Genomic DNA, 26,640 nt, shown 5'->3' on the forward strand with positions numbered 1-26,640 from the left:
TGTCTGCCGCAGCCTCTGCCTGCCATTAATCCCAGCTTCACGGAATCGCGGCTTGCGATTCCCACCATAAACTTAACTGCCAGCCAGCCGGAAATGATGATGTAAGCTCCTTGAGCTCAATTCCGACTGGCTGGTAGCCTGACGGCGCTGACGTCATTGCACACGTGATGACGTCAGCTCCGACAGCGGGATATTTTTAAAAAATTAGAAAAGCAAAAGAAAAAAATCGGAAATGAAGGGGTGCCACTCGGGAATCGTGGCACCCCTTCATTTGGACCCCAACACTCGGTAAAATCCGAGTAATTCGGAATGGTTGGGAGGTCTGAGGTAAATCCCCAATCCATCTGAGATGCTGTTTGCCAAACAACAGATCTAGTTCCTCCTCGCAGTGACTGAAAAGGCCCAACACCACAATGATGTTCCTAGGTATTGGAATGTGTTCCATGCATTGGCTATGGGATTGTTACTACAGCTGTTCCACATGCAATCAGCTAGGGGAGGGCTGCAATTCGTGCAGAGGCAATTAACTGATCATGAGCATCACAAAAAATGCACATGCTGCTGCCTAAGCAAGGCAGGTGTGGGTCTCCACATCCATCAGAGAGGGAGTGGGGGAGGCAGACAGAGGCAAATACATGTCATGGAGGGGTGGGAGTGTAAAACTGAAACATGTTTGTGTCACACAACTACCAGCACAGGGTATCAAACCCCCAACAACTATCTAGTGCTATCATAGTTTGATGCAGTTATTGGACACACCACATGGGTTACCTGATGTGGAGCACTCAGAACATTTTTGTGAGGGTGAGTGACATCTGCAACAGGGATGCAGTAGATATATGGTAGGTGTCGTACACGTGCCTGTCTGCATGAACAGGTGCCAGCGTCAACACAGGCACACTCACACAGGGACGCACACACATTGACACACTTGGCAGGGCAAGGCGTGCAAATCACCACTAGTGGGATTGCCACACTACATCAATGTGCAGGTATCACATGCACCACACGGGGTCATACGGACGCCGTATGGGCAAGGTATATGAGGAGATGTCACACATCAGACAACATGCTTCAGTATGCCCTGGGGGGTTGTAGTGAGTGTGGATGTGTAGATACACACCATACAACACACACACATGAACACACAGGGTGCCAGTTCTGACATGCATGGGTGCATGTCAACACGGGTGTAGGCGATGGGTATAACTTGGAATCAGGCCACATGACAATGATTTGCATTGTGGCACAGGTCTATAGTTACTGCATTTGCCCACACAGGTGGGTATTGCATGCCACATCCAGTCACCTGGGTGACTATTGTGTGTGGCCAGTGCTGTACACCATATGCCATGTATGTGTTCCTTAGTCCATGACATGGATGGTGTCTGGGATGTGCACACTTCCCACATTCATGCACAGTGACATGTGTAACTGTACCTGGGGAGTTTGGCCCATGTTGTGAACACAGATTATCATCGGAAGTGCCAGTCTTGCCCACCTATGGCAGGAACTGGTACTGGGCAGCAGGTTTACCCTTCACTTACATTGATGGCATGCCAACAGCATTCCCTGATGTCAGTGTCATCTGTCCATACAAGACATGTTGTCAGGCATGGTATGTCCATTGTGAGTAACATGTGAAAGCACCACAGGTGGTGCAGGTGTCCATTGGGGGAAATGGTAGAGGTGCACTGTCTGCACATACATGCATATTGGACAGATGGGCAGGGTGGCATGCCCTCTGTAGCCCACTGCTATCACTGCATAGCTACTATCAGTGGTCAGTATACAGCTTACTACCCACATATTGGCTGCTGCGTAGGCATGTGTGTTCATATGACACATGGATTGAGTGTGTGCTCTGTGTAATAGTGCGGTTGCTAACTTGAATTAACTGGCCTTGATGTCATATGTATGGGTATGGCTTTGCACCCCAGCCTCCCAGCTAATTTACATCTGTTATCCCTGTATGGTTGACTTTGTGATATATAGTAGGGACACCATAAAATAGATTAGCAAAACCCCCTCCACAATGCCCACAGTTGACACACAGTCACCTCTACACAGGATATGGGTTACAAACACACATACACACACACTCACACACACACACACACACACACACACACACACACACACACACACACACACACACACACACACACACACACCTGTCAAGTCTGGGAGTAGAACCCCTACCAAACTACTTTATTACACTACAGTACTACGCAGTTATAGTACCACAATGGCCACTACTGGAGTACTATTTCCATATACAGGTGTATTTCCCAGTGAATGACATCAGCAGGATTACCAAAGTAGGGCATTTCAACTGTACTGCAAGTGACTAGCCTAAAATGCATTGGCTCCCTACACAGACAGTGAGACACACATAAAACATCCACAACTGACATGTGTGGGTATAGAACCCCTGATTGAGGTCTATATCATACTACAGCATGGAGCTGTTGGGGGACACACCACAGGAATTGTGAGAGACATCCCTCCCCAAAGGTGTATTACACATTGAATGACATCAGCAGGTTTACCAAAGTAAGGCATTTCAGCCATACTGCAAGTGACTAGCTTAAAATGCATTGCTCCCTACACAGACAGTGAGACACACACAAAATATCTACAGCTAACATGTGTGGGTATAGAACCCCTGACCGAGGTCTATATCACACTACAGCATAGAGCTGTTATAGGCTACACCACAAGGATTACTAAAGAACTTTTACCCCAAAGTTTTACTTCACAATGAATGACATCAGCAGGATTGGCAATGTAGGACATTTGAAATGTGCTGTGAGTGAGTAGCCTATGATACATTGCTCCATACACTGACATTGCAACACACACAAAACATCCAGAACTGCCATGGGTGGAGATGGAACCCTACCACAGTTCTACACCACACTATAGCAGTACACAGTTATAGGACACCCTACAGAGATTACTGGGCTATGACTTTCCATCAGGTGTATTTCTAGATGTGTGACATCAGCAGCTTTGCCGAATTCAAGTATGTGTATTGTACGGGGTGTGAGTGGCCTAAAAAGCATTGCTCTCTACTCACTCAGACACACACAAACACAGATTCAGACACCAACACACACACACAGTTGTCAGGTCTGAGTTTAGAACACTTATCTCACTACTTTATCACACTAGAGCAGTACACAGTTACAAGATGTGCTACAGAGATTACTAGGCTGTAGTTTCCCCAGAGATGTAGTTCTAGATGAGTGACATCAGCAGCCTTGCCGAAGTCAAGTATGTGTATTGTATGGGGTGTGAGTGGCCTAAAAAGCATTGCTCTCTACTCAATCAGACACACACAGATTCACACACCAGCACACACACACACAGTTGTCAGGTCTGGAGTTAGAACACCCACCTCCCTACTTTATCACACTAGAGCAGTATGCAGTTACAAGATTACAAGATGCACTACAGAGAATATTGGGCTGTGATTTCCCCAGAAGTGTATTTCTAGGTGAGAGACATCAGCAGCCTTGCCAAAGTCAAGTATGTGTATGGTACAGGGTGTGAGTGGCCTAAAATAATTGTTCTCTACTCAGTCAAACACACCCACACACAGATTCACACACACACACAGTTGCCAGGTCTGTGGTTAGATCACCTACCTCACTATTTTATCACACTATAGCAATATGCAATTACAAGACACACTACAGAGATTACTGGGCTGTGATTTTCCCCAGAGGTGTATTTCTAGGTGAGTGACATCAGCAGCCTTGCCAAAGTCAAGTAGGTGTATTGGATGGGGTGTGATTGGCCTAAAAAGCATTGCTCTCTAATCAGTCAGACACACACAAACACACAGATTCACACACACAGTTGCCAGGTCTGGGGGTAGAACACCTACCTCACTACTTTATCACACTAGAGCAGTACACAGTTACAAGATGCGCTAAGGAGATTACTGGGCTGTGATTTTCCCAGAGGTGTATTTCTAGGTGAGTGACATCAGCAGCCTTGCCAAAGTCAAGTATGTGTATTGCATGGAAAAAGCATTGCTCTCTACACAGTCAAACACACACACACACACACACACACACACACACACACACACACACACACACACACATAGATTCACACACCATCACACACAGTTGCCAGGTCTGGGGTTAGAACACTTTTCTCACTACTTTATCACAGTAGAGCAGTATGCAGTTACAAGGCACACTACAGAGTTTACTGGGCTATGATTTCCCCAGAGGTGTATTTCTAGGTGTGTGACATCTGCAGCCTTGCCAATTTTGTGTATATGAACTGTAGTCAGCCTAGAAAGCATTTTTCTCTACACAGTCAGAGACCAAGACACGCACACATGCACACACTCACACAGTTGCCAAGTCTGGAGTTAGGACTACTACCTAACTAGTTTATCAGTACAGCAGTACACAGTTATGGGATGCACCTTGGGGATTACTGAGCTACAGCTCCCTCAAAGGTGTATTTCACATTGGATGACCTCATCAGGCTTGCCATGATACTGCTATGGGGATGGATGTGTGTGCATGGGCCATAACCCATTCATGTAGGGGTTGACATGCCACATGCGGGTACACACAGGGTCATATGACACAGGTACATGTATACAGCTACTAGGTGATATCTTCCTTGTACAGTCATGTTGCACAGCTGGCACGTGCAGCACACTGCTATGCTGACAGATACTGGTGACTAGTATCTGCAGTGAGTGACACCTGCACCTCATATGTTTGGGGCTCTTTGGCTGTGTGCTGGGTGGGACAGGCCCAGATGTCTCCTTGTCATGGTCACCCTCTTCAACACATCTATGTCCATCTACCTTTGTCTTATTGTAGTGTGTTGTCCTTACATATATATCTGTATTCTTATCCACTGTGTGTGCAAGGCAGGAGTAGTGCATACTGACATGTGTCTGTACTGAGAACTGCAACTGCCAGATATGTCTGGTCCACTGTTGTTTGCTGAAATGGCCTTCTTGTGTTTGTGTGTGAGCATGCCCAGTATGGGCTTTCAATATGTTGTTGACTGGCATTGCCTTCATTTCTCTGTGTGAGCATGGCCAGTATGGCCATCTATATTGCATGTGTGGATCATGTCCAGATGGTTTTTACTGTGGTGCTGACCTTTGTGCTGTACACCAACAGGTAGCATGCTGTGTCTGCAGGGTATACATCATTCATTTGGCATTGACTGTTACTACATTTCTGCTTAGTGGGGGGGACACCAAACTGTTTCTACATTTCTACACAGGGGTGGGGGGGCACACCTGCTGTTACTATAAGTGTACATAGGATGGTGGGGCACACCTTACACCTTTACACAGTTGCTAGGACTGTATTGGTATATCAGGTACACCATTTCAGTCTGTAGTATTACCTATCATGCTGGCTAGAGACATACCATTGTACTACAGATAATAGTTTTCACTACCTACACATTAGTTTCTGACTTCCTAGCCTTCACAACTGACATCAAACTGGTTGGCCTGTTGTAGTCTGTCTGTGTATGGCTGGGGTAGGGGTTACCCATGGGGCTCATTCAGAGGTCATAGTATAGCATTTGTTTGAGTTTGTCTACACCTATCCTGCTGGCTGTGACTGTTGTTGGGTATGTGCTTGACTGGCATGTGTGAGTCACTTACCTTGTGGGTGTACCAGTATTGAGAGTGTTGATGCAGGGCTGCCTATGTCGGATGCACATAGTACACTTCATATACATGGTTGAACACAGGTAGTGTCATGTTTGGCATCCCTTTTACTGTATGTATGAGTCAGGGAGAGGTGTCATTCCCACGGTCCCTACTGTGTCAGTGCATGTGCTATGCATTGCCTCTTTGCCAAGGCCAGGGTATACTGGGCACACCTCCTTTTGCCTACTGGAGCAGGCTCAGGTTGTTCCTCCTCTGAGTCACTCTGTGCCTGTGCAGGCCTTGGCACTGGTGGGGGGCTGTTTGGCCCTGCCCCCTGCTGTTTCTGCTGCAGCTGTTTCCGCAGGATCATATTGTGTAGCATGGCACATACAAGGACAATTTGGGTACATGTAGTTGGTGAGTACTGTAATGCCCACCGGATGTGTCCAGGCACCAGAACCGTGACTTGAGCATCCCAAACACATGCTCTATTATGATTCGTGTTTGTGCATGTGTGTCATTATGGAGTTCTTGTTCGTGTGTGTGTGTATTTCTGATGGGTGTCATCAGCCATGGCTCCAGTGCGTATCCAGCATCCCCCACTAGGTGACCGTGTGGGATGTCCCCACTGGCAAATGTCTGGTATAACTGCGTCAGATGCCAGATGTGGGAATCGTGATAGCTTCCAGTGCAGCCAGCACACACATTCATTATTATGCCCTGGGCATCGCACACGACCTGGCAGTTGATGGAGGGGAAGCCCTTGCAGTTCATGTAGACCCTACCCCACTCACCTGATGGTGCTTTAATGTGTATGTGCGTGCAGTCTATTGCACCCACTACCTCACAGTATTCTTCTATCTGGTGGAAGAGATGCATATTGCTGGCCAATGCCTCACTGGTGATGGTGAAATATACATGCTCACCGACATGTGCTGACATGGCATCCAGGAACTGGTGGAGTACCCTGGCTGCTGATGCCGGTGAAATCCCCATCATATTCCCAGTTGGCCTTTGGAATGTACCTGTAGCTAGTATTCTTAGACCTACACATACCTTGGTATCCACTGGGATGGGTTCCCCTCTGTTGGTTCTGTGTGTGAGGCGTAGCCGGCACAGCTCAACAATTTGCTGTAGGAGGTCCCTGTCCACCATATAGCGCTCCACTATCTCCAGCTCATGTAGCCCTTGGTAGGTTACCATGGGTCTGTACACTCTTCTCCATCTCCTCACTGTGGGTTGCTCAGCAGCACTCACATCCTCACCACTCTCAGCCTCTTGCACATGCTGGTTTATGATAGCAAAAGCAGCCCCTAACATTTTTTCTCTTGCTTTCATTTTGTAACATTTCCCCATCTGTATATACCGGTGGTGCAGAGTTTTTGGGAAAAACAAGGGGGAAAGGTGTTTGCATAGTTTATAGTGGTGTGCTGGGCTGGTTTGCTGCCTGTGTAATTGGCTGATTCTGATACATTTCACCTGTCAACTAAGCTAGTTCTCCTTGATTACTTTCCTACTGCTGTTTTCCCTTCCTATTGCCTCCCTGTTTAAGCCCATGTGTGCGCTGCGCAAACAGAGTGCTCATATGTGCACAGAGCTGCTTTTTCTTGGTTTAACTTCCTTTTTCTTCCTGTAGAACCTGGTGCATGCTGCGCACACCCGCTTACACTTTGTAAAGTGTGCTCGGCAGGTTTAGACACACTCCTAGCTTAGCTGTGCTAACCTAGTAGCAATCTCAAGCCACAGGTCTCCAATCCACTTACAGTATGCCTGACACACTCCCCCATGATGTCACCTATATCCTAGTCTTGCACCCAGCTATTTATACTCTTACACTCTTGGGACCTGCCTCACACCCTGGGACAATCTAGATTCGCTAACCTTTCCCTCATTTGCATAGGATTGCCTACTAATGCATAGTTACATGTCCCAAACTGAGTCTCCCCCCCATTAGCAACCACTACTCACTGGTCAAGTTGTCTTTTGCCTGCCATTGACTTGCATGGCAAAATACTGATTTTTGTTAGCATGCTCATTTTCAGTTTATTTTATTATTTTCTCCTGATCCCATTTGCGCACTGCTGCCCTATTCTTACACAGCCAAGATCGTCGAAAAAAAATAAAGTTGTTTTATTTTTTTTTTTTTACGGTTTGCAATGCTGATGGCCTTCTACTTGGCCATTGGTGTGCTTCCTCTATAATATGCAGCCTTTATTTGGAGCTGTCATAGCTCCATTTTAGAATTTGCATAAATGTGCTCGGTTAGTAACCGAGTACATTTCGGCAGATTGCACTTGTCTTGCACAGACTATTGCAAGCTTCCAGGATTACAATATCACCTCATTTGCATGGATTTCTCCAGCAAATGAGGTGATTTGCATACCAGGCTTAGTCCATGAAAGATTAGTGCTGGAGCTCTCATGCACGCCCCTGCTGGCTGTTCCTGGATCGCACGGCAGACATATTGCCTGTGTGACCTACTGCACTCATCTTGCACTCCGTGCTGGCGTTTGAGAATCCAGGCAACAGTCTTATTCTGTTAACCCAAAAACTATGCATAGATTAGCTGTGAAATCAAAAAACTTAACCAATGCTAAACAAATAAGAGAAGTTGTTGATGAAACTAAAAATAAACTTAAAATTGTAACAGATTTAGAAGAAATTCTTGAGATTTTCAGAAAGCATCACAAAATAATAAATAACACAAATCCAGATATTGACAACAATGTCCTAAAAGATAACTTCTTAAAAGAGAACATAGGCAATAAAATACCAAACTTCTCAAACCATTAACATTAAGAGAACTAAATGAGAGGATTCAAAGTCTCAAGAATAATAAAGCTCCAGGATTAGATGGATTAATAGGACAAATTTATAAATAACTCCCAGATGAAGTACTAAAGACACTTTTAGAAGCTTTTGAAGAATTTAGAAAAAATATAAGTACATTCCCCTCCTGGAAATATGCCATGATTTCTCCTATCCTAAAACATGACATAGATCCCAAACTAGTAACTTCTTATCATCCCATTTCACTATTAAATGTGGACTATAACATTTTTACATCAATACTTGCTAACAGATTAAATCAATTGATGCCCAATCTAATAGCTGATGAGCAAACAGGCTTCACCCTAAATAGAAGAGTATAAGATAATGTTATCAGGCTTCTATCCTTAGTAGATCATGCAAACAAGAAAATGAAAGAACTGTCAATTATTAGCCTAGATTTAAACAAGGCATTTGATTTCATAAATCGGTCCTACTTATTTAAAGTATTAGAAATATATAACTTCTCTCCTGATTTTATTGATGTAATTAACAGATTATACATAAACTCAATATGATACATCAAAATTGGCGTTTTCTTATCAGGTCCACTTAACATCCTAAAAGGTACTAAGCAAGGCTGCCCACTTTCCCCCTTATTGTTTGCCTTATCAGTAGAACCTCCAGCTAACTACATAAGAGCAAACCCTAATATAAGGGGATTTTCTGTTAACCAAATTGCAATTCCAAAATACAACTTTTTGCAGACGCTATCATTCTAACAATTGGAAATATAGATTTTTCTATAGATCATCTAACAAAATCCCTGCAATTTTTGAAGAGATTTCAGGTCTAAGTTTCAATCACACCAAAACAGAAACTTTATTAATAAATAAAAGGGTAGACACTTTATTAAGAAAGCATAGCAATTTTAACTGGGCAAATGACACCCTTAAATACTTAGGAATATAAATAAAATCAAGCTGGAATAATACTATAAAACAAACTGCAAATATTTATTATCTACAGTTAAGGAATGTTTAAATAGGTGGAATAAAATGTACTTCACAATAGAAGAAAGACTGTTATTAATAAAAATGATCATATTACCCAAAATTATGTTCTATTTCCAAACTTTAATTGCCTCTCCATCCAAAAAATGAATGAAGCAACTAAATTCTATGTTAATAAATTTTCTTTGGTTTCCCCAAAAGCCAAGAATTAGTTATGCATGGCATTACAAAAACTGGAAAGATAGGGGAATCACATTTCCAAATTTAGAACTTTATGCAGAATCGGTCATACTTAATGTGATAAGTCAATGGTTAAATTCCAAATATATTTCTAACTGGAAAAATCTTCATGTAAGTATTTTTTTATCTGACATTGATTCAGCTATTGACAATAATATGTTCTCAGAAAATAAAAAATCTTTCTTGTGGTCAAAGACCATATCTGTAATACCAATAGAAATAACAAAAACTCTCTTTTCATCAACTATATATTAGACCATTTTAAAAAGATAATGAACAAGAATCATATGATAAAGAATTTAATATTTTTAATGTTTCCCATAGCATACATGAAGACATGTCTTGACTCTTTCAATATATTTAAAATAAAATAAATGGAAGACAATGGATTATTTTTCTGGCACCAGTTTCTATGTAATAATAATATACATGAACCATATTCCCTTATGGCCAGATATAACATAAAGCATAACACTTGGTTGAACATAAAACTGTTTAGAGAATACACAGTTAATGAATTTAAAATATGCCATATGACCAATACAATACTGATACCTAAGATACTTTCTCTATTTTGTGAAACAAACACCTTGCACATTAATAATAGTCTCTCATTGTCAAGAATATATAAATCTTTAAGAACTGATATGCAAATCACTGAGGACTCCCTGTGGAATTTTGCAGAAAGAATAAACAAATCCATTTTTTCAGAAATTGAAAAATAATTAGTACTTAAAATCAATTAATAACACAACATCATCTCTTTTTTGGAAAATTTTCACTTGGAAATGCATCCATAGGAGCTTATTACCCCACATAAAATGGATTTGATATAAAAATAATCTTAATAAATGTTGGAGATGTGAGGAAACAATTTGCACAGATTGGGTACACATGTTTATAACATGCAAAATAGTAACTCCATTTTGGATAGAGTTTAGACATTTCATAAAAGCGTTGTGGTCGGATAAGTGTGAAGTGTCTAACTCATTATTGCTATTCAATGCACCGATACCAACACATATCCCCAAAATACAGGTGCACCTTCTTTGGTCCTTACTTGCAATTGCAAGAAAAATCATTACATCAAATTGGAAATGTAAAAAAACCTGATCATTTTATTATTAGCTAAACTTGTATGTAATAGGGAGTTACAAACGGTTTCAGAAATAACTACTAAGATGACACATAAGAAATTAGCTTGGTTAAAGCTCAAAAAATAGTAGATAAAATGTAATTATAATAATGACATTATATCTGTTATGGACATTGTAAATAGTTATTGTTTCATGTTATGATGTTCAAAAGACATATGTTATGTACATTTATATACCCTGTTTCTTGTATTATTATATTTCATGAAAATCAATAAAAAAATTACTAAAAAAAAAAAAAAAGCAATCTACAGCCTCTTTACCAGTTTTACTCCCTGAAATAATTTGTAATCACTTTCTTTTTGGATCTATCACAGCATCACATACAGTTTTTGCCTAATGCATGTGATTGTTATTCTGTTGAAAATAAGTGGGTATCAGCAGCTTTAATGATGGGAAGCTTGACACCAATAGCTGCCACAGTGAATGAAAATGGAAGAAGCATCCACAAATGAGGCAGTCAGAGACCTTACAAGTGAGACTAACCTGACCACTGTTTCTGGATGAACAAGAAAGGATTATGAATATCTGTTCAATGTGCTCTTTCAATAGCAGCACAAATTAAGATCTAGATTAACCTCCTCATGGATAATACCAATATGGAGTGGGTGAAATAGCCATATTAAAACACTGGGAGGGAAAATCAAATACCAGCAACCTGAATAAAATGTGAAAATATAGATTTAACCCTGATAAATGTAAGATACACTACCAGGGAAAAGACAGCCCATGTTAAAATCTCAAATCAGAGTAGTCAGACTGCAGGAGTCAGGAAGGAATTAGGGCACATTGATATCAGCATCATTGTGAATCAAGAGCAGTGAAAGTCCTTAATGATGTAAGTTGACAATTAAAATTCACTTTGTCAGGCACTGAGGTAGACAACAATAAAACTTGTCCCTTAATGGCATTCTGCTTAATATTCATCGTGGACAACTTGTGGCATACAAATATGAATTTATGAAAATGTGCTTCCTGTTCATTGTGGACATTAACCCCTAATGGGTCTCATACATAGCTTTTCATCCATAAATTAACTTTTTGTTAAAGACCATAGAGGGTATGGCTTCATTTTAAATATGCAGTTCATTCAATGAGTTTATCTAGTGTCCCTATACACAAACTAAAATATCATCAGTGAAGTGACCATAAGTGAATATGCTGTTCAGTCGTGCAATTGCACACAGTTTTATTCTATCTTGCTGTTGAAACAATATTCATATATGTTGGGGATACCACTTCCCCCCATTGCCACTCTATTTTGTTAGTCATAATAATCATCACTAAAGAAGAAAGTATATTTTCAAGAATCAGTTCCTAGAAAAATACAGCATTTCTATGTAACCACCATTCAATATGCTATCTTTTGTCTTAAAATATGGAAACCATGTTCTTGTCCTAGTGGGGAAAGAAATGGGACTAGACTCAAGAGGAACATGTAAATCTAGGTACCTGACACTGTCCAAGGATATTAATCCTAATCAAGTGTTCAACTGTTAATATTAAAATAAAACAAATATATTATGGCTTAAAAATGAGTACATTAGTTTAGGATTTTTTGCTTGGAAGTTTTTGTACAGGAAATTTTATACCCAAGCAGACTCCAAAGAATTTTTCTTCAGGTAGATTGCAAATGTTGGAGGTGTGATGGGGAAGAAAGATAATTTTGATAATATTTTTGGTAGTGCAATGAGATGGCAGATTAATTGAGCAAACTGGTGAAATTAAGGCAGTTTTTTTGTGAGCTGTGATACAGGATCTGAATTGTCTTTACACAGTAAGGCATTGCTGAGTTAATTTTAGTGGCTGCCAAACAGCAATTACTAGAAAGTGGAAATCAAAGTCTAAACCAACTGTATTAGAAGTACTTAATATATTACAAGTAGTAAATATAGTAACAGAGCTAAAAGGGTAGGAGCAAATTACAAAAAAAAATGGGAATTGTGGTAGCCATACATGCAGAATAATGTTTTGGAGGAGGAGGAATGAAATTTAAGGAAAAGCAGGAACTGAATAATCTATGTCATGTTCAAGTTACAATGATTGTATGTAAGTCTAAATGTGATGTATAATGTTTGCAACAGCAGCAGAGAGACAAAAGAGAAACTTTGGAGTGATTAAGTATCATTTTTCTGCATTTTCTTGCTGCCTTCAGCTAATTCCACCTAAAATTCAGATTTTCTAGGGTTTCTGTGATTTAAAAAGCTTGTTTCAGCTACATATTGTACTTATTTTACTGCTTGCACTTTAACAAAGTCATTTTTGTGTTTAAATTACCTGTTTAACTGTTGTAGGCTACACACTCAAGTGTGGTAGCCATTTCTGTGCATTTAAAGTGTTTTTTTGATTATATCTGCTTTATTTTCTGAAAAAAAAAAATACTTATTTTCCACCTTTCTAAGCTAGTATAGTCCAGTTTTCAGGTTAGTGCTGAATTCCGGGCTATGTTACAAGTTTCTGTGTTTGCCCATACCTTATTTGGATAGAAGGAAGTTTATCTGTTCACTGTGAGATAGGGAGCTTTGAGCAGCCTATCTGTCCCTGGAGGAGTGGTTTCAGCCCAGAAATTAGTAGTTTGTTGGCCATTTTGGGCTAATTTCTATCTCTTTCATTTCCCTGCTATAAAACCCACATTTGCGCGGTTTTGCACACTGGGCAGCGCCAGTTAGCTAGGGTATAACTATTCCCGGCTCCACAAAGTGTACTCTTCAATTTTTCCCTTGCAAGTAGACAAACTTTCAACTTAAGCACTCAAACTATTCACTTCTCATCCTGGCACTTGCTCAAAACTCATAGCAAGCACTAATAAACCTTAGCACTAGACCCCCCCCCTATACTGTAGAGAAGGACAGGGCTCTCTATTCGACCTTACCAGTCAGTCAATAAAACAGTTCACTGTACCTATCCAAGCATGTCCAAAGGGCAGTTTCAGGTGTACTCTCTGGTCCAACTGGTGAATCTGGGCATTTTGAGGCAATGTTACAATTGCCTCATGTACACAGACAACCCTCTTTTCCTTCCACCAAACATTAATACATGTGAGAGATGCAATTATACAGCTAAACTGGAGGCTAGGCTCTCTCAACCCAAGACTGGACCAGACAGTCAAGAGAAGAAGGGAATTACTTGCATCATGCCACCAGTCTCACATAGACCTATGAAACTAGCACCTGCAAAAAACACACATAAATACATGAAAACATATTCGGAGGCTCTAAATAAAAATCTTCAAAAGAAACAGAGACCTCCAAAGCAAACATCCAAGCAACCTCCACCCCCCCAACACAAACCATGAAACACATACTTCAGAAAACCAGTGTGCCACGCAATCATAGCCCTTAAGGCTAACTAACATACCCAACACACTAGTATTAGGTGACTCTATAGTCAAACACACTGATGTCCCACTCAATAGGCTGAACAAGGAGAAGGTTACTGTTAGCTGCCAGTCAGGTGCCAGGATCTGCCACATAACAGAAGCACTCAGGTCACTCCAGAACAAGTACAAATATGACTCTGTCATTGTCCATGTTGGTGTGAATGACCTGAGCCATACCTCCCTGGCCTACATGAAAAGAGACATGGAGGAGCTCTCTGATCACGTAGCCCAGGCTGGTATGACCCTGATCCTGAGCAGCATCATGCCCTCACCAAGAATGATACCATGGTATAGAGAAAAAAATTATCAATTTCAACAATTGGCTAAGCTTCTGGTGTCATTCAAAGGGGATCCAGTGTTTGTCGGCCTGGAATGACATGCTCGACAAGCCATACTGCTTCACTAGAGATGGCTTGCACCTGTCACCCTTAGGCTTTCGAATACTGGCCAAGGCTCTTGCCACCCCCATAGTGCCTTTTTTAGGCAAGGCTCAAAAGACAAACCCACCCCATAAATAGCACAAGTGACAGAAAACTGAGGGTGATGCTACTCAATGCCAGAAGTCTAAACCTCAAAATGCACGCACTAGAGGCACTCCTCAGTATGGAGAAAATCGATATATGTGCAGTAACAGAAACCTGGTTTAAGGCTCCAGAGAGCACCCCAGCACTACCAGGCTACAACTCATACCATACATTTCAGCCACAAAACCCAGACCGAAATACAAAATGCGGGGGAGTATCCATATTCATCAAGGATATCCATGCCTCCAGGTTAGTGGCACAGCATGATGCTTTAGAGATCATCCACGTGCAACTAACAATGGGCAAATCTGCTATTCAAATTATAGCTTGCTACAGATCATCCACCATGTGCCAGGATCCCTACTCAGCATTCCTGGAAACACTGGGAAACATAAAGATCCTACCAAACACCCTGATATTGGGTGATTTCAATTACCCAAACATTAACTGGGAGAACTACTCAAGTACAAACTCCCTTGCCCAATGTTTCCTAGAATTTATAAACTCAAACACCCTGGATCAATTGGTCAACGCCTCCACCAGAGGTGACAACATATTGGACCTGGTCATCATCAACATGGACGACTGGTGTTCCACACCAGATGTCAACCCCTCATTGGTTAGATCTGACCATAAACTAATCACTCTGGATATCCATATTCTGCCACCACCCCCAGTCAAAGAAACCACCTTAAAAAATTTTCAAAAGCAAACTTCCCGTTACTTAAGACCGAGGTGGGAAATTTCAAAGCCCCCATGCTAAAGGATAACGCTGTCCAAACTTCAAAATCCTTTACTAATGCACTCAGTGGGCATCTACAAGAATGCATGGATCATGCTATCCCAAACAAAGCCAAGACTCACTCCTCCAAGAAAAGGAAATCAGTCTGGTAGTCCCCTGCAATAAACAAGCTATACAATAGAAGGAGGAAACTAGTACAGAAAAGAGTAAAATCCCAAAAAGGGAAGACATCCCTGATCAGTATCAGCAAGAACTACGTCCCCTCATAAAATCATTCAAGGCTAGCTTTGAAAGAAAAATTGGCATGGACTTCAAAGATAACCACAAGGCATTCATTAGCTATGTCAAGAATCTAAGTGGCTATTCTCAGATCTGTTTGGAGTTAGTACAGAATGGCATAAAATACACTGAAATGACCTATATAGCCAACATCCTGGAAGACAGGTTCAGTGCAAACTTCACCCCCCTCTCACCCCCAAAAGGGCCCATAACTATACCAGAAAAATGTAGTGTCCCTGAAATCACAGACACTCAGGTTAAAATAGCCCTCTCCAAAGCCAAAAAACACAGCATCAATGGGACCAGATGGTGTCCCAGACTGCCTCCTACACAAGCTCAAAGATGAACTAACCCCTCACCTAAACACACTGTTTAAACTCAACCTCTCCACAGGCTATGTGCTCACAGAGTGGTGCACAGCAATGGTTATTCCACTCCACAAAGGTGGAGCCACAACAGACCCTGGGGACTATCACCCTATAAGCCTGACTAGCTTGGTCTGCAAAGCTATGGAGTGCATCATCATGGAACTCATTAACAGAGACATTGGGTACCTCCAAACACTGGACCCTACCCAGTTTGGCTTTGTTAAGGGCAGATCATGCCTCCTAAGCCTGGCTGGCTTCTTTGAAACAGTTACCAAGGCTATTGATGAGGGAAATGTGGTCCATACAGCCTACCTAGACCTCACAAAGGCCTTCAACACCATTTTCCACTGAGGTATTATAGACAAGCTCACCAGCCTGAACATAAACCCCCATGTCACAAGATGGGTTGCCAACTGGCTCATGGACAGAACCCACATGGTAAGAGTTGCGGGAGCTAGGTCTGACTCTAAATCAGTTACAAGTGGCGTTCCCCAGGGCTCAGTCCTAGGACCCCTCCTGTTCGGCATATACTTCTCAGTGGTACAGGCAAGTACAGGAGGACTATGGCTGACCAAGTTCACAGACGGCTGCAAACTAGGGGCTATAATTGACTCTCTAGCTGACACAGACATCCTCCAAAAGGGTCTCACTGAGACAGATACCTGGTGTCAAAACCATGGCCTCAAGCTAAATACCAACAAGTGCATAGTCATCCCCTTTGGAAAAAACAAATTACACGCAAACTATCACATAGGTGGTAGCTCCCTAAATATGGAAGACGTAATAAGGGATCTGGGGACCCAAGTAGATAGTAACCTCTCCGTTGATAATCACATTGTCAAAGTGGTTAGAAAATCCTTCTATGTGGCCAACCTAATCACAAAAGGGTTTGCATCCAGATCAAAAGAGGTCATTGGGCCCCTCTACGCATCACCCATCAGACCCATCATAGAGTACAGTGCCCCATTTGGGATGTACCTTACAAGGTACCTGCAACAACTGGAAAGACCACAGAAGTACCTCACCAAGAGGATCACTGGCCTTAAGCAGATGCCCTATGCAGCTCGACTGAAGTAACTCCAGCTGTACTCAGTTGCATACCACCTACTCAGAGGTGATCTCTGCCTGATATACAAGGCCATGTCCAACCCAGAATTGATGGACATGCTCCACTTAAAGAAAACCATATCCCCTCAAGCCACACGCTCCAGGGATCTAAACCTCACCACAACAATAAATAGGATGTGCTGGAGAGATAGTTTCCTGTCCCAGAGACTTTCCATGCTCTGGAACAAGATTCCAATCTACATTAGGCAGTGCTCCTTGCTAACCCTCTTCAAGAGAAACCTTGACGAGTGGGTGGGAAACAAAGTTTACCCCAAGGATCACTTCAATAGCTCTACTGGATAGAGGCACAGGGAACTAATCTAAGGGGACGGTGAAAGCCAACACATTCTGGCTAGACGTATAAATGCCTTCGGGCAGATAGCCTAGTACTTACCAATGAACCTATGAAAATATGTCAGTACGACTTGATTTCATGTAATTAAATGTATGATTGCCTATGTCATAAGTGATAATTTAATGAAGATGATTTTTGTTTGAAACAAAAGAGGAAGTACATTATTACTAGTCAACAAATAAACTAATATATATATATATAAATAAAGTATGGATAGTCTATATATATAATTGGCTCTTGCTTTTCAGCAATGCAAAGAATTTTTGGAAGATAACAATGGAGGAATGCAAACATTTTCCAGTAATATGCATTTCATTAATTGGATACCAGAGTAAACTTTTAGCTAAATATGCAGAATGATCTAATTTCAAGACAGGGGGTGGACATGAGGATAACTACATGAAATTATTGTAATGATTTAGAATGTGTATGATATAATAGATTTAGGAAGTTCTGAGGTAAACAGAAAAAGTTATTTGCTCAGATGACTTCTTCTTCTTCTTCTTTCAGCTTTTCCCGGTTAGGGGTCGCCATAGCAGATTACCTGTCCGCTCATGATTGGCAGTAGAGTTTTATGGTGTCAAGTTGCCAGCCCGGCACCCAACCTTCCACAGAAGGCACACACACACACACACACACACACACACACACACACACACACACACACACACACACACACACACACACACACGTACTCACATCTAGGGCCAATTTAAAGTGCCCAATCCACCTACAGCATGTCCATTCTGATGAAAATACTTTCATATTACTTAATCTGTGCTGAGTACCAACAGAGCTTTTAAGTTCTTATGTTAAAGTTGATGCATTATAGTTTTGTCTTACTTACCATTGACCATTAGTTAGTACTTTTAAGGAAATAAAATATATCCTTTATTTTTGCAAGAACCGATTTTAGGAAGCCTGCATGCAGGACCATGATTTGGTAAACATAGCTATGATGGGGACGAAAACATACATCCAAGTTAATATTGATTATACTATATCACGTATGTATTTTGGAACTCTTTGAAAGTACTCATTTGTAACCTGATATGGAGGTTAGGTTTGAAAATGAAGTTAGATATCAGGAAGAGTATTACTGGTTGATGAAAACTTGTAAGTAGGTAAAAAGTAAATACCAGTGGCTCAAAGTAAATATCTAGACTTATGAAAGGAAATTACACGCAGAAACAAAAACAGATGTTATGTTATCTCTTTGATGAGAAACATTATTATAAATGGGAGCCTTTAGTACATAGATAAGACAGCAGAGAGTTATGAATTCATTGCTGTGGTGAAATATGAGAATGATCAACACATAGCACCAGTCAGTTTGAGTAGATGAATAATATAACACATTTCTTCGATTCCATATATAAACAAGAGTGCAAATGCACTAAAAAGGTATAAGACTGGTCACATAGTGTTCTAAAGCCAGAGAATGAAATAATATTCCTTCCCTTTGCAATTTTAAAAGTATTCAAATGTTTGAAGCCCTTTAAAAATGGAAGAAAGTTTAAGACTTCAGTTCCATATCATTCCATGGCTAAGAGGGCCTTATATACAATGAAAATTATACTTCAGAGGATTTAATCAAGAATGTTTGAAATCCAGGAAGTACAGCTATCGAATTGCCAAAATACTTTAACATGTCATGAACGAAAGTAATCTACAGAAGTAAGAAAAGCAAATAAATCTACACTCTCAGCTTAAGGGAGTGGTAGAGTATTATATGTAGGAGTCCAGTTGATATCTATTGGTGGTGATAAAGAAAACAGTTGTAAATTTGAACAAAGATTTGACATTTCGTTAGAAAGTGACATTTCACTGAGAAACTGACTGTCAAACATTTGTTCTAACAAGTTTCATGAGGGATCAGACTCACTTGACCTGTATTGGATATTGAAGTTTGTACACTTAAAGAACATTATTTTTGTCAATTCTCATACTCTCCATTGTGGTTTTAATTATTGTTTATTTATTTATTTATTCATTTATTTATTTATTTTTGCTCAGGTCCTCCCACCCATTGACCTTCTACCCTAAAAGGTCTACCGACTAATTTACTCCCCCAAAGTGAAGAAGTTATTTTGCAAGGGGTGAGATGTGAAAGCACCAAAAATGTTACCATTATCTGCAAGAAGCAGAGGCAAATACATATTCCCTACAATTTCCTCACATGCCCAGTGACTGCTGAAGGGTTGGGCATGCAATGGGAATTGTGTGGGACTGTCCGTTGCTTCCACAAATGACATCAGGCTGCATATGCTCCACTCACCTTGAGGTAAAAGCCTCTATTTGCTCTCTAGTCTCCAACAAGAATGTCTGTGGAATGCACATCTAAAGAATTCTCCCACACTGACACAAGTGAGAGGGATAAGTTCATCATCCTTTGCTTGATGCAGTCAGCTACACCTTCACAGGGTTCTGTGGATATTAAGTGGGTATCTAGCTCTCCATAGTACAGCTATTAGTAAGAATTTTGTTTATTTGTCATTTAGTTTACTGAAGAAATTAACATTCTATGAGTGCTAGAAACAACTTTAAGTATTAAAATAATAGTACAGTTCCTTTGCAACTCTGCTTAAATGTGCAACTTGTTTCAAGTTTGTAATAATATCATTGAATGTAAGAGGATATTGTGTATGGTTACATATAAGGAAGCCTTGCTAATATTGCAGTTTGGAATGTTATACCCTGATGAGTTGAAAACATATTACTGCGGAAACATCTTTTGCTTAGAATATAATTTAATTTTACCATTATTATTATCAGAGTTTTCTTTTTTTTTTTTAATTTCTTGTTTATCACATGACTGTAAATAGAGCCTCATATCACAGTGACTATAAACTCATTTGCCATATAAAATAATATCTGTATGTCTTCTCAGGTCAATCAAAAGGTAATGCATAAAAACATTTGATATTAAAAAGTTTTGTTTAAGAGAATAATTCTGTTTGAAGGTTTGACTGAAAATGGACTTTTGATGTAAAAGTAAACCAGTATATAAAAACATCTATATTTGTAAATATATACAATGATTTTACTAAGCAGTTTTAAAGATGCTATAAATCAGCAAAATGTACAAAAATATTTTAGTGTGCTGGTTTTAGAGACATGGGTATAACAAGCAAAGCAGCATGCATGAAATCATGAGTTTAGGCTTTGGATATCTTTAACTGCGGTGGTGGTGCTGCGGTAGCATTGTCGCCTCACAGTAAAATGTCCTGTTCGATTCTCAGCTAAAGCGTCTTCTGTGTGGCAACATGCGTGAATGGGCGTACCTTCGTTGAAGGTTGTGCATCAGGGCTAGCAACTCGGCACGTAAAAAAAAAATCTATTGCCAATAATTAGCAGACCAGAGTTCTGCTGTGGTGAACCCTAACCAGGAAAAGCCGAAAGACATAACTAAGGCTTTGGATATATTTGTAATGGAAGTTGCTGTTGAAACTTGAACCTGTTCCTCCAGTTAAACAAATGGCAATTACAATGTCTCATATTACTGCTCATATGGATAACATCCGGCTCAACATTTCCCAAAAAAGATTTATCACCAAATCATTGTTCAAAAATAAATAAAATATTAGGCAAGATCATCTAGACTATGGTGGTGGTGCTGCAGTAGTGTTGTTGCCTCACTGTAAGACGTTGTCCTGTTCGATTCTCAGCTAGAGCGTCTTCTATGTGGAAACATGCGTGAATGGGCATACCTTCGCTGAAGGTTGTGCGTCAGGGCCGGCAACTTGGCATGTAAAAATCTACTGCCAATCATTAGCAGAGCGGAGTTCCACTGTGGTGACCCTACCCGGGAAAAGCTGAAAGACACATTAGGCAAGATCATCTGATAACCTTATTTATTAAGCAGGGCTTTCTAGCATTATCTCTGAAAGACAAGCACCCTTTTGAAGTTGGCATTCATGAACTGATTTACTAGCTCATAGAGTAATTCTGTCCACAGAAATGTGTGTAGAAGCTCTGAGTGCATCAGAATGAATTCAGGATGGCCATTTCCGAGAGGCAAATCAGAATGTAAATTAATAAACTACAGTTCAGGTCTCACTGACCAAGTAGCACTTCTGTGTTGTTAAACTGTATTCTAAGTACTTTTTGAAAATACTAGCATTACTGTAAGCAGATGCTGCATTCATTGTATAACTTCTTCTAGTTATTGAACTACACTTTGCATGCATGAAATTATTTGCAAACAGATTTCTGTTACGTGCGTTAAAAACAAAAGCAAAAAATATATATCTCTGAAGTACCCCTGATGCAGATAGACTCTTACTTCTTTATAATAATTATCAATGTGTGGTTTAGCTGTGACAAACTTAATTTATATAGTAGTGTTGTGATTTGTCTTACCTCTAATTCCCAATACATATCTTTATGAAAGCATTTAGGCCAAAGCTGTACCAGCAACCAGGTATTTTAAGATTATTACAAAAATATATCTTCTTCTATAGGAAATGAATCTTAAAATTTAATCTGAAGCTACATACTCTCTTCTCTAGTAACTCATATGAAGACTCTGGAGTTCTACAGAATTTCAACATTATGAAGCTGATAGCTGATATTCACATTACGATTGAAGTGTTGGACCAGCTCCCATATATCTGTGCTTATCTTCATTGACAATTTATTCTTCTCATTCACACTGCACATCTGTTCTACTGCAATGAGGATATTAACTCAAATTCATAACTCCTTCCGACATATTCTTAACTCCTTCATATGCACATGTACATCAAAACAACATTTTTCCTCAGTCTGGTCATAACTGTTGTTGATGCCTTGCTTCTATAAATGAATCTTAACAAAACCCTTAAAAAATGAGGTTGACTTCCTCCCTGATTATGTCAATATTCTAAATACAAATGAAAAATAAATTTTCCATATGTCCTGTTTATATATCTCAAACTAAATGCAAATTCCATTGTTGTGTATGTCCAGAAAATTTCTTAATGAGTCACCCACTTGCCACCACTTACCAAACAATCTGATATGTACTCCATAGTTTTTGACTTCTTACTACGTATCATTTTCAAAAAATGTCTTTTTAGCAATTGTAACCTGCTTTAGAACTGTGGATTTCTTAAACAATTCACATATCAAAGCAAGAATCTGAAGCCATATGCAACTGTGGTTTTATTCTGCCATTGATAATTTTAGTCAGTTATTTTCAGATGTACTTTTGGTCTTCTAAAAGTGTTTGTGATGTGCATTTCTAAGCAAAAAAGATGCACTTTACATTTCATTCTTTCATTCAATTTTGGCCATTGGATTTATTCTATTCAGACTCATAGAAGACTTCAGAGGTTCTACAGTCAAGCAGTGGGCATAAAACAGAAATCAGCTCTACAGAGGATGCATACATTCAGATGAAAGCTGTGTACAAACATTAGGAAATTTAAACCTTGACACGGTTATTAATAGGACATGCTGGAGGGACAGATTCATCACCCAGAGACTCCCTATGCTGTGAAACAAAATCCCAGTACATGTGAGGCAGAGCACCTCGCTGGCTTTGTTCAAGAGAAATCTTGACCAATGGATGGGAGACCGCAGATATACCCCAGGGATTATCTCAGTGTCACTGCTTGACAGAGGCACAGCAAAATAATGAGCATAGTATCCTCCAAACTAAAGGGGTGACGAAAGCCACAAAACTCTGGGCTAGGCTTATAAATGCCCTTGGGCAGATAGCCTAGTATGAACCTATGAACCTATGAACAACAGCTACAGCTTTGCATGCCACAACATTAACACACCGTGATGTTTACTGAGCTCCGACAGTTTAAATATGCGGCTGCACTACGGACACCACATCTGTACACATTTGCATACTACATACTCAGGGGTGACCTCTGCTGATCAGACAGGGCCCATGTCCACAACATTATTGATGGATATACTCCTCATATGCAACATAAGCAGAGGCCACTGTGAGCAACATGCTCATGGATATGTGCACACACACCACAATGAGTGGGATGTGCTTTTGGGTTACATTCCCAAACAGGACACTCACCATGCTGTGGAACATAAGTCCTCTGTACATCACGCAGGGACACTCAGTAGCACTGTTCATGTGATACCTCCCTTGGTGGTTGGGAGACACATGTAGGCCTGGGATCACTGCAGTGGCTGTACTGTGCAGTGGTGTAGGTGACACCTGGCTCTGCTCTTCACAGGACACTACCCTGGAGAGGTGCCACTAGTGTGAACACTGTAGTTGTGCTTACACATGGACTTGACATACTGCATAGTACCCCACTATGCACCTGTGCAGCTATTACATGTCCTTTGTGCATGCTTACTTGGTAGCCCTTCCATTTAGATTAGCTATCATGCTATTACTATGTCCCATACCTACAGGCCATATGTATCCTGTTATTGTACATACCAATAGACGATACCTGTGGTATGCATGATATGCCTGTTATGCTGTGTAGAATATCTGTCATATCTACCTATAATACTATACATTACACATATTTCACATAGTATCCCATAATGCAAAGCATACTTGCTCAGCGGGACCACCTTACATATGTCATTAACGTTATTTACCCATACACATGCGTGCTGTGACAGTATATCAACATATACTATCCCCTGCTATGGCACGTCCTTGTTGGACATACCCTACCACTGACGGCAGGTTGTATGGCATTGTTCTGTTTAATGGCCTCATGTAGCATCCCTTCTGGTGTCTGTGCTGTGTACCTTGTGTCCCACTGCTGGACGCACAGATTCTACAAGCGTTAGTATGCTCAGCAAGACATCACTACATCAATATCTTTCCCCACTTTATGCATTGCGGACACGTTTAATTAATGCAAACCAGGCTATACATACAGTAAAACTAATTAATACAGATCATGCTATACATAACCTTACATATCGAGCGTTCTACGTTCCTTGTTGTCATTACGGCATTTCGTTTCTATCTCTCTCACAGTGTTTCAACTGTTTTTCAGTATGAGCATACAGTTTGAATGTCTGGCAAGTCATCCTTATATACGTCGATACCTGAAACGTGGATTCTTCCCGCCAATTGGTGTTCCTGAGTGACTAATTACTTGCATATCAGCTGTGCAGCTACTCCATTCGCCAATTATGCGGCGACAGTGGGGTATAATTGGATTCTCTGCTTAGGCGTTGCCTATTTGCCCTACCTTCGGGGAGACGGTCTGTATTGTGTTTTGTTATGAGTAACTGCAACTGCTATGCATGGAGACAAGTATAGTTTGGATTCATGTCCCCCATGGATTGTGTGTGACAGGTAGAGTATTTGGTTCAACATGTGGGTGTACCTGTCATCCCGACGTCTGTTAACGGAGTATTGCAATCAATACCTGTAACATGGCTGTTTGTTCCATTATACAATACCTGCAATTTTGCATGTCACCTTTAATTGTGTCTCTCACATGGTATGTTGAGGGTTCTGCAGATATAATTGACTGACTGGATGTTTGTGCTGCTATTACAGTTTGTATTGCTTTAGTTTCTAGTATGGGGGATGTCGGTGGTTGTACGTAACATATACGGTTTGTGGGTCTTGCATTTCTACATAATCCGTATATATGTGTGTGGGCTCCGTCCCTGATTAGAGAGCTAACAGTTAGTAGACTTATGTTACAGGATTATACGTTGGGTCGTTGTTAATTGGTTTCTATATCGTCTGCAGGTGAGCTTGCTACTTGTATACCTCTGTAATTGCAGTGATATATCAGGGGATATGTGTAGGTGACAGCTACCCCTTGTATTTCTGTCCCAGATATTTGCAGTCATTGTGGTTGTGTTGTTAAAAGAGCCTGTTTGCCATGGGTTGCCACCTTATCATATGGTCATTGTTGGACACTTGCGGGACACAAAGCAGTGTTTACAGGCCAACACGTAGCCACGGTCAGTACACAGGTAGCACATACTTTTATCCTCACTACATACCTATTGTTGTGACTTTGGATACTTATCATATTGAATATAACATTTAAGTTTCTTACATACAGGCATAACTATTAAATATGACTGTTACATTATATATGGGACATATTTATGTCCTACCATCTCGGACATTTGCCCTTTGTACTGTTTTATGTCAGGGCACACCTGCCCAGGGTGGGGATGTCCCTCCTACTGTGGTACAGGTAGTAACCGTATGCCTACGGCTAGCTATACCCACACCTACCATACTGGTCTGCCTCTGACTTGGCACCAACATACACATGTTGCAGACACACACACACACATTACAGTCACACAGAAATGCACACGGCACCCTCTACGCACACTTACACAGACTACGGCACTCACAGACACAGTTGAACACAGTACCTACGTGGACCGCGACACCGTCAGCAGTGACTAACAGTCCCTTCATATCATCATACTATTACTCGTGGATGTACTGTTCCGGTACTGTGTTCTATCCGTCTTTCAGCCTCGTGGTTACGCATGTCGGTATGTTACACATTCCATGGTTGGCGATATCCTATTTATTTGTACCTCCAAGATGTTATGAATGTCGTTGAACTATCTATCATATTTGCAGATATCGCTGAATCCATCTATATCACCATATATCCCTCTATTGCCCTTTCTATCTGTATTATATATATGCATTTGTGTACATATATATATATATATATATATATATATATATATATATATATATATATATATATATATATATATATATATATATATATATATATATATATATATATATATATATATATATATATATATATATATATATATATATATATATATATATATATATATATATATATATATATATCTGGCGGGGAACGTGACAGGCACACAGCACCACCAAATGCTGTAAGACTCATGTACTGTTCAGGTGTTGGCATTCCGTGTTGCACTGGCTGTTGTGTTTACAATGTTTGAGGGCTGCCTATGTAGGAGTCACACATTGGGCCACCTATACATTACAATTTACAGGTGGTCATGTTTGCGTGCCATCCATTTTACTGTGTGTGCATTTGGAGAGGTGTCAGTCCATAGGGGCCTACACGGTCAGTGCTATACGTT

General features: G+C 40.5%; 1 protein-coding gene across 3 annotated transcripts in view; it reads right to left on the bottom strand.

Moving 5' to 3' along the window:
* The window catches only part of DGKI (diacylglycerol kinase iota), a 5,490,864-nt gene that overhangs the window by 1,406,531 nt on the left and 4,057,693 nt on the right, over positions 1-26,640 (bottom strand). The gene's annotated exons all lie outside the window — the stretch shown is intronic.

This window comes from Protopterus annectens, chromosome 11.part0 (assembly GCF_019279795.1).
Source record: "Protopterus annectens isolate FY-2018-M chromosome 11.part0, PAN1.0, whole genome shotgun sequence".
NCBI classification, from domain to species: domain Eukaryota; kingdom Metazoa; phylum Chordata; order Ceratodontiformes; family Protopteridae; genus Protopterus; species Protopterus annectens.